This window comes from Cavia porcellus, unplaced genomic scaffold (genome assembly GCF_034190915.1).
Source record: "Cavia porcellus strain 051 isolate PalLab524CR breed Dunkin Hartley unplaced genomic scaffold, mCavPor4.1 scaffold_7, whole genome shotgun sequence".
Classification (NCBI taxonomy): domain Eukaryota; kingdom Metazoa; phylum Chordata; class Mammalia; order Rodentia; family Caviidae; genus Cavia; species Cavia porcellus.
The window spans coordinates 17,462,684-17,472,176 of NW_026947490.1; the positions used below are offsets into that span (position 1 = coordinate 17,462,684).

Below are 9,493 nucleotides of genomic sequence, written 5' to 3' on the forward strand. Positions count from 1 at the left end.
ACACTTTATTTTTCTAGACTAAACAGAACTGAAAACCCTCATGGAGACTGATCATTAATCAGAAGTGCAAAGGGTCCCCAAAAATGAAGTAAAGCACAGTGACTCTGTCTATCTTTTATTTGTTCTGTTGTTTTATTTTGTTTTAAGACAGGGTCTTGCTCTGTTGCCCAGGCTGACCTCAAACTTACATCGATCCTGCTGCCTCAGCCTCCTGAGTACTGGGATTCTAGCTATGTACTAGCACACCTGGCTGAATATTTTTACTATAGAAACTGTCAAATGCAATTCAGGACACCTGGTGAGCTGGATGGTAAACATTTCCTAGCATGCCACTGAGGGGCCTTTGGGTGGACTGTGGTTTTTGTCCTGGCACTGGAAATGAAATTGAAGAGGTTTCTGGTCAATCTAGCTGTTGGGTCAGAGACAAAATTGCCCACCGCCGCCATGCATGATCTGGGAGGAAAGGCTATTATCTGTTAAGAAGGGAGATACAGAGAAAGCCATCCAGGGAGAAAAAAAAGCAGGAACAGTGACAGAGTAACCCAGCAACTCAACCCCACTGGCCCAACTTGCTTTTCTGGATATCAAAGCAGAAGCCAAAGACACAGTCAGCACCCAGAAGCAACATCAGAAGCGAAGATGGCAGCAGAGAAGCACTTCACTGCCACAGGCAAACTCTCACTGTGACATGGCACAGGGTCTACCTGACAGCTTCTTCAGGAGCAGAGGTGGAGCTGGGGATCAAAGACCAGTTAGGAAGACAGGATCCCGGACAGTCTGCCCTACACCGGAGCCAGGAGAGTCAGGAATCCCAGGTTCTGTGCTTCGGTTTTAATGGCTTTGGCTTAGCCCCACCTCCCCTGGAAGGCTGACAACTGTTTCTCAAAAACATTCACAACTGCTCGCCCCTTTCTCAAAGGGAACTTTGGTCCTGACCCCCTGATTTGCTCTCCTGAGCATCCCAGTCGCTCTGCCTGCTCCCCCTTCTAGTCAGCTTGAAATTTAGGGGCTTCTCAGAGGGCTCTGCCGTGAGCCTTTTTCTTTCTCATTCTTCACTGAGCAGGCACATCATCTCCCGGGGCCTCTGTTGACCACCAGAAGGACAAGGGCTCCTGAATCTGTGTCTTCAGTCCTCTTGGCTGTCACCCTGGTCTTTCCCCATCAAGGCCAAAGACAAACTTCCCACCTAGTCTGACTTCGCTCACATTTGGTAACTCTTCACTGGGGTAGGGTGTTGGGAGCCGCAGCCCCGAGCCCGGTCGCCTTACTTGGCGGACGTGAGGCCTGTAGGAAAGAGCAAAGCCTGAGCTAGATTACCCCTCCCATCGAGTGTGCTAAGATGGCGCTTATCTCCTGCTTGGTAAACAACCCGCCCTGTAAGATCTCCTGCTTCACAACCCGCCCTGTAAGATAGTCTGCCTAGCAACAACTGATGTTAGCCAATCAGCCCGCATCGCGCGCTTTGAACTGGTTGGCCACTGTAACCCTATAAAAGTGAGTGCCTCTCCTGCCAAAAAAAGAAGAAGAAGCAAAAGAAGCAGAAGAAGCACGCAAGGAGCCGCGGAGAGCGGACCGGTAGAGGCTTCGGGACAGACTGTAGGGAGAAGCACGCAAGGAGCCGCGGGGAGCGGACCAACAGAGGCTTCGGCCGGGAGGATTCCCGGGGCAGGCTGTACGGAGAAGGAAAATAAAAGAAAAGGTTGTCCACTGCCAGACTTTGTTGTGTGTCCTTCCTGCCGGCCGGGAGTGACACCGACATCTGGTGGCCCGTACGGGGAGCTGATCACCCCCGAGACGTGGCAGTGGACAACGCTCCAACGCAGAGCTGCAAGACAGGTGAGTAGAGGATAAACCTGGGCCCTGGGTGGCGCGCACCTACAGGGTTTGTAGACTCCTCTCAGGCTCACGCGTAAGTGGCGGATTCCTTGGGCCTCACGCGGTGAGTAACATATTAAAAAATGGGAAACATGCTAGGTAGCAGCACTAAGAGTGAGGGTGGTTGCGGGGAAAGCTCTCAAGAGCTCACAAAAGTACGCAGGGTATTTGAGCAGGCCCAGTCAGGGAGCTCCCGAGAGGGGTCCGTCAAGGGGAACAAGGATGCTAAGGAGGAGGACGGGGCTCAAGCCTCGGAGTCGTCTGACTCCGAGGACGAGGGAAGGTTGAATGGTGAGGAGGCCAAAGAGACCAGCTGTCAGGAGCCTAAGTCGCTTGATGGGGAGATGCAAGGCTCTTTCGCTGCGTTGCGCCGCGAATTGCGCTCCGCTCAGCTAGGCTTACGAAAAAGCAGAGAGCTTCTGAGCGCCCCCTGGCAGGGGAGGGAGACAGAACCTTCTGCTCCGCCCTGGAACTCGTTCCCGGAAGCGGTCCCTCGCCGCGATGCCGCCGCATGGGAACTCCCCCCTCTTCCGTCAGTACAGGAAATAACGCACAGGCCGCCATTTTCTGTTCAGCCACGGCCGCCATCTTACGATGCTCCGCCACCGGCGGAACGTTATTTCCACAGACAGCTGTGGCATGGGGGTCGTGTGTCTAATGAAGACCACCCGTTCCCAGGGATAGATAGCGGCCCCTATGGGATATATCCTGTACAGATGGCCATGGGTCAGGGACGTAATGTGTGGGAACCCTTTGAAATAAAGCAGATTAGAGAACTTAAAAATGCAGTTACAACCTTTGGGCCGACTGCGCCTTACACCATTGCCATGCTGAAAAACCTGTCTTCTGGGCCCCTCACCCCCACGGACTGGACTCAGCTGGCAAAGGCGTGTCTGCCCTCGGGTAGTTACCTGGATTGGCGAGCCTGGTACGCCGAGTTCGCTGCCGAACAGGCGGAAAGAAACGTTAACCGAGGGAACCGGGGGTGGAATAGAGACATGCTTATGGGGGAAGGCCAACACGCTGATAATCAGACTCAGTTCCCTGGTGCAGTTTATGAGCAGATCAATACCATTGGGCTTCGCGCCTGGAAGCAGGTGAGTGGTGCCGGAACGGCATCCTTGTGCCTTTCTAAAATAGTCCAGGGCACAACAGAGCCATTCGTTGATTTTGTGGCTCGGATGCAAGATGCCGCCGATAAGATCTTTTCCGATAGGGAAGTGGCTCAACCGCTGGTTAGGCAGTTGATTGTAAGTTGTAGAAGGCTCAAGAGGATGTAAATTTTATTTGTCTTGATTTATAGTACAAAAACAAAAAGGGGGAGTAGGCCAAGGACTGGCCCCAAAGGCACGATTATCCATGGCACTATTCACACACAATTTTTTAAATTTAAATAATGATAATTGCTCCCCAGCTATGGAGCACTGCAACCCTTCCCCCAACCATAAAGGGTGGGTTAAATGGAAAGATGTCCTAACAGGACAATGGATGGGCCCGGATCCGGTGGTTAGCTGGAACCGAGGCGCGGTTTGTGTTTTCCCACAGGAACCGGGACGAGAACCACTGTGGGTACCGGAGAGACTGACACGGGCAACAAAGCCCTCGACTAAAGATCAGACCTGCCCTACCGGAGATCCATCACAGACCAACCAACAAGATGAATAGAAATAGCGGTAGCCCGAAATGGACAAAAAGATCCTCAGGCATATGCATGGCTCGCTCGCCTAGCCTACGACCGAGTCTAGGGGCGGTGAGCTTCCCACACTCCTCCTCTAAAAAATTATGACATAGCTGGGTAGGAGAGTCAATGACGGGTAAGAGCGTACTCCCCCGGTGCGACTCAACCTAAGCCAGGCCCTACCCCATCCTGCACGTAAGCCGCTGGACTGTTAGATGCTGCCCAGGTCTAAATTTCTCTCCGAGGGGATTTCTTTACGGAGAGGAAATGAGTGCAAGCTTGTGTGCATCCAGGTTCCGTCCAGTTTGTGCCTGGCCCTAGAAAAAGGACGAGGGCCTCAGGGCCTTGGCAGACCATGGCACGGCCGACCAGGGTCTAAGCCAAGGACCTACGGTGGGCCTACGCATAGGGCATAAGCCTCTGCACCCAGTCCAGGAAGGGCTACGATGCGCACATTCATAAAAAATAAAAAAGGGGGAGATGTTGGGAGCCGCAGCCCCGAGCCCGGTCGCCTTACTTGGCGGACGTGAGGCCTGTAGGAAAGAGCAAAGCCTGAGCTAGATTACCCCTCCCATCGAGTGTGCTAAGATGGCGCTTATCTCCTGCTTGGTAAACAACCCGCCCTGTAAGATCTCCTGCTTCACAACCCGCCCTGTAAGATAGTCTGCCTAGCAACAACTGATGTTAGCCAATCAGCCCGCATCGCGCGCTTTGAACTGGTTGGCCACTGTAACCCTATAAAAGTGAGTGCCTCTCCTGCCAAAAAAAGAAGAAGAAGCAAAAGAAGCAGAAGAAGCACGCAAGGAGCCGCGGAGAGCGGACCGGTAGAGGCTTCGGGACAGACTGTAGGAAGAAGCATGCAAGGAGCCGCGGAGAGCGGACCGGTAGAGGCTTCGGGACAGACTGTAGGGAGAAGCACGCAAGGAGCCGCGGGGAGCGGACCAACAGAGGCTTCGGCCGGGAGGATTCCCGGGGCAGGCTGTACGGAGAAGGAAAATAAAAGAAAAGGTTGTCCACTGCCAGACTTTGTTGTGTGTCCTTCCTGCCGGCCGGGAGTGACATCGACAGTAGGGGTGGTGTCCGTCCAAGAGGGCCACGTGAGGACACAGACAGACACACGGAGAGGACACATAGACACATGTGGGGCTGGCACCACGCAGCTGCAGGCTGAAGGACACTTCAGATGCCTGGGAATCCCAGCCATGGCCCAGAGGCTGGTGAGAGAGCGCTCCCCGAAGTCTCAGCAGGTGCAGGCCTGGCCACCATTGTATCACACTCTAAAGCTGAGTGACAAGACATCTCTGTCCTCGGTGCTGTCCAACCCTGGCACTTGGTCACTGCAGCCCAGGAGGGAGGGTTTCTGCCTCATCTGTGAACCCACACACCGGGCTCTCACTGCTATGTGCCTGGGCATTTCCAATGTAAAAACCCATACTTTGAGGGTTTTCCTCAAGATGGAAATTACTCTCCGCTTGCCCAGGTCACATCACAGTGAGTCTTAGCTATAGTCTTCTCACTTAGAGCTATGTCCCTGAAAGGTGGGGCATGAGAGGCACTGGGCTGTCACTGTCACAGAAAGGGGATCAAGTAGGGTACCTTGGCTGTCCCTTTGCAGCCAAATGTAGGCTTGGCTCCCCAGGCTTCGCAGTTCTGAGAACCAGGAAGAAAAGGGAAGCGAGCAATGGCTCAGGGCACCTGTCTCTTTAAATGCAAATATTTTTACTTTATTGTTTATTAATGTGTATTAATTATGCATACTAATCACCCTCGTGAAGGACTTCATGAGCTATGGAGTGAGGAGAGCGCAACAGCCCCTTCCAGGCAGACAGCCACATCCGTTCCCAGAGATGAAAACCTAGCTCAGGAAAGTGCAGTAACTCAAGCTAGACTAGCCTGGCATAGTGGCGAATGCCTATAATTGCAGCACTTGGGGGAGGCTGAGGCAGGAGGATTGTTGCAAGTTTAAGACCAGCCTGGGCTACAAAAAGTAAGCTAAAGGCCAGCTGACCTGCATAGTGAAACCCTATCTCAAAAAGACAATAAAAGGGTTGGGGATCTAGCTCAGTGGTACAAGTACCTACCTGCCTGGCAAGTACGAATTCTTGAGTTGATCTTCGGTTTAAAAAAAAAAAAAAAAAAAGACCTTGACTAGGTGACACTATTTCAGGAGAACAAAGGCTGAACACAAAAACAGAATTTAACTCAACTTCCAGGTCATTCCTTCTGTCTCATCACCCGTACCCACGTCTATATTTGCTAATAACATTTTTCTAAATTTTGTGTTGCTGGTGGTGGTGATACTGGGGTTCTCTACCACTGAGGCACACCATCCCCCGCCAGCCCTTGTGAAATTTTAATTTTCAAACAGAGTCTTTCTGGATTGCCCAGGCTGGCTTTCAACTTGGAACCCTCCTAATTCAGCCTCTTAGTAGCTAGGGTGACAGATGTGACCACAAAACCTGGTTTAGACAGAATCTTTGCAGCAATATTTATCTCTTCCTATGCATAGGGCACAGTCATGTTTTCTACTGTGTTTTATTTTAAAGCTTTTGGGGTGGCCATGATATATTACCTGGTCACGAGAAAGGCTCAGCCTGGCTCCCATGCAGTTCAGGTTGCGTCTTTGCTGCTCTGGAGGGAGAGCCTGTCTCTTCTGGGAGTCCTGGAGCCTTTATCAGGCGGCTCTGCTTCCGGTCAGGTGGGGAAGTCCAGTTTTTTTTTTTTTTGGTCTTTTTCAGTTTTTATCGGTACCAGGGATCGAACTCACAACCACCTGCTTGCAAGGCAGGTGCTTATGCCACTGAGCTAAATCCCCAGCCCCCGGAAGTCCAGTTTTTAAGGGCCCAATTCCTGAATCTTTCCCAGAAAGACCGGCACTTTCATCTCCATCTCTCCATCAAGGCAGCTCCTGCATAGTCTTCCAAGAACAAAATCGGGTGTACCTGTAGCAGCCCCATTTCAGGGCCCTCCTGGCTCTCCCTAAGGTCTGCCCAGCACTCTGGGAACAGAGGACTCGGTCTCCTGAGGATGAAATTCTCTGTGGTAGGTGGAAGGCTGACCCTCCTGCTCTCCCTCGAGGAGAGCTGCAGCCCAGCCTACAGCACTCATGCTGTGCAGGGAAGGCTGGTTAGGGTTGTGGGTGGAATTAAAGTTGCTAAACAGCAACCTGTGATTATCCTAGATTATGTATGGGCTGATGTACTCAAAAGAATGTCTAAAAGTAGAAGAATTAGGCCTTGTGGCACATGCCTGTAATCCTAGTACTCTGAGAAGCTGAAGCAAAAGGATTGCACATCTGAACCCAGCCTGGGTAATGTAGAGATTTAGTGAGCCCTGTCCCAAAGTAAAAAATAAAAAATAAAAAATGAGCTGGGGGGGGGGGTGTGTGTGTGGCTCAGTACAAAGGCCCCAAGTTCAATGCCAAGTCTTGGGAAAAGAAAAGCACACTCTACCTACTGGTTCCAGTGCTTTCCAAGTGAGACACACAGGTTGCTCAGGAATCAGATAAAGAAGGAGGCTCCACACCTTTCAGGAGAGTCACTAAGGGAAGTTTGATGTGTGGTTGGTTTTGTGTGAAGCTCAGTGGGGAACTCGGCAGAATACTGTCAGCTTGGACACTTGGGTCTTTTTCTTTTCTTTTCTTTTTTTGAGATAAGCTTATGGTCTGCTGCCCACACTAGTTCTCAAGTAATCCTCCTGTCTCAGCCTCCCCAGGAGCTGGGAATGTTGCTGCCAAGCTGAGGCTTCTATTTCCAGAAAGACCTTGGCGGCATCAGGAAACTGGGGCTTCCCTTCTCCCTGATAACAGGGTGTTTCATGGGACCGGGCTGGGCAAATGAAACAGTTCCGGCCGACTGATCGATCGCGGTGTGCACCAAGATCCCAGATTTCCCCAGGAAAGGGGCCTGAACCTTTGCATAGTGTTGGTGCTGTGGGCCCCACTTAAATCAAGGCTCCAGAGCCCAGGAGAGGGCTGGCCTTGCCAGCAGGTTCTTCCTGACAATGCCAACGCACAGATGACAAAAAAGCATGGAAAAAGATCACATGCCATCCCGGGGGTGCCAATTAAAATAGTAACAAGATTCCGGTGTCTACCTCCTAGAGTGGCCCCCCAGTCAAGACACTGGCAACGCTAAATGCTGGTGAGGCTGTGAACCAACACGACTTACATCCATTGCTGCTCGAAAGGCAAAATGGTAGCGCCGCTTGGGAAACGGTTCGGCAGCTTCTCACAGGTCTCTCACCGTATGAGCCAGGGGCCACACTCCTGGGCATTTCCTCAAAGCAGCTAAACATTGACGTCCTCACAAAAACCTACCCGTGCATATTTGCAGCAGCTTTATTCTTAATTGCCACAACTTGGAAGCAATCAGGACGTCCTCAGAAGGTAAATGAATAAATTAGTAAAATCAAGGAGTGACATTTTATTCAGCACTAAAAAGAAATGAGTTATCCAAGCCATGGAAAGACACAAAAGAGCCATAAATGCATGCTACTTAGTGAAGAAGCCGTGGGGAAAGGTACACACTGCACGATCCAGGTTTATGTCATTCTGGAAAAGGCAAAAACTGCGCTGGTATGGCCACCTTGGTATCTTGAATTAATTAAAAATATTTACTTTTTATGCTCACTTTGACTTTGGGGAAGAGCCAGAAGTCACACGGTGCCAGATCTGGTATTACAAGCCTACCTTTCTACTGGATGGCATTCACCGTGTTTTTGATTGAACCTCATAAAGACATTCATGAAAGAGGATTTCTGCAACTGTTTCGGAAGGTGGCAAGGATGGTAGGTGTGTCTCAGGTGAGGCAGATTAATAGCAATGTGTCATTTGTTGCTCTACACTTTTGAAGCAGTCTCCATATATTCTGATCATCCCTTGTATGTTAACAGTAGAAAGATCAGTGGCTATCAGGGGTCAGGGGAAGGAGGGATGAACAGGTGGCACATAGAGGGTTTGCAGGCAGTGGCATTATCCCACCTGGTGCTGTAATGGTGGACACACGTCACTCCAGCTTTTTTTGTTCATTTGTTTTGGATACCGGGAATCAAACTCAGGTCCTTGTTTTGTTTTTTTGGTTTTTGAGCCGGGGTCTCACTATGTAGTTCACACTGGCCTCAGTCTCCCAAGTGCTGGGGTTACAGGTGTGCGCCACCACACCCGGCTCTACTTTTTAAAGAATTTTGCGACTCTTAAGTCAATATACCACCTGGAATGGGCACAAACTTGTGATCCTCCCGCCTCAGCCTCTCAGAGTGTTGGGATTACAGGTATGCAGGACTGTCCAGGGCTTCTCCGGACTTCTAAGGCTGATATCACTTGAGCACCTAAACTGTGCCTTTCCACTTCCCCAGTCCCCTTTCTTCTTCCCTCTATAAGGTACCCTCTGCACCCTTCCACATCCGACTCTGGTGGCCCTTGTAAGCCAATCTTGTGAATTCTTAGCTATTTGTGTATCTTGTGTTATATCTGTTTCTCTAGTAAACACTGACTGATATAAGCCTTTAGAAGACAGTTGAAACCAGGCGTGGTGATACAACCCGTAATCCCAGCACTCGGGAGGCTGAGGCAGGAGGATTACTGTGAATTCAATGCCAGTTTGGGCTAGACAGACAATTCAAAACTAGCCTAAACTATACTGGGAGACCCTATCTACAAAAGAAAAAAAAAAAGAAGTTGAACAAGCTCCTCCCTTTTGCTCCAAGAGAAGTTGCAGCACGCTGGGGGCATCCTGAAAGCAGGAAGTGGGCCCTCCCCAGATACCGGATCTAGGCACTTGTACTTTTCAGTCTCCAGAACTGTGAGCAAATTTCTGCTGTTTATAAATTACTAAACTTGAAAGAAACACCATTGGTATGTGCATATATATGTATATAAAAAGATAGTTAAGACAGTTGTACTACCGATTCTCTGAGTTCACTGAAACATAAAGATTTGTG

General features: G+C 50.4%; 1 long non-coding RNA gene across 1 annotated transcript; it reads left to right on the forward strand.

Annotated features, from left to right (window-relative positions):
* LOC134476850 (uncharacterized) lies at nt 1-4,575 on the forward strand. The gene is made up of 2 exons (XR_010048628.1): nt 1-1,836; nt 3,421-4,575. It is a non-coding gene; the product is annotated as an uncharacterized LOC134476850 (long non-coding RNA).
* The last annotated feature ends 4,918 nt before the right edge of the window (nt 4,576-9,493 follow it).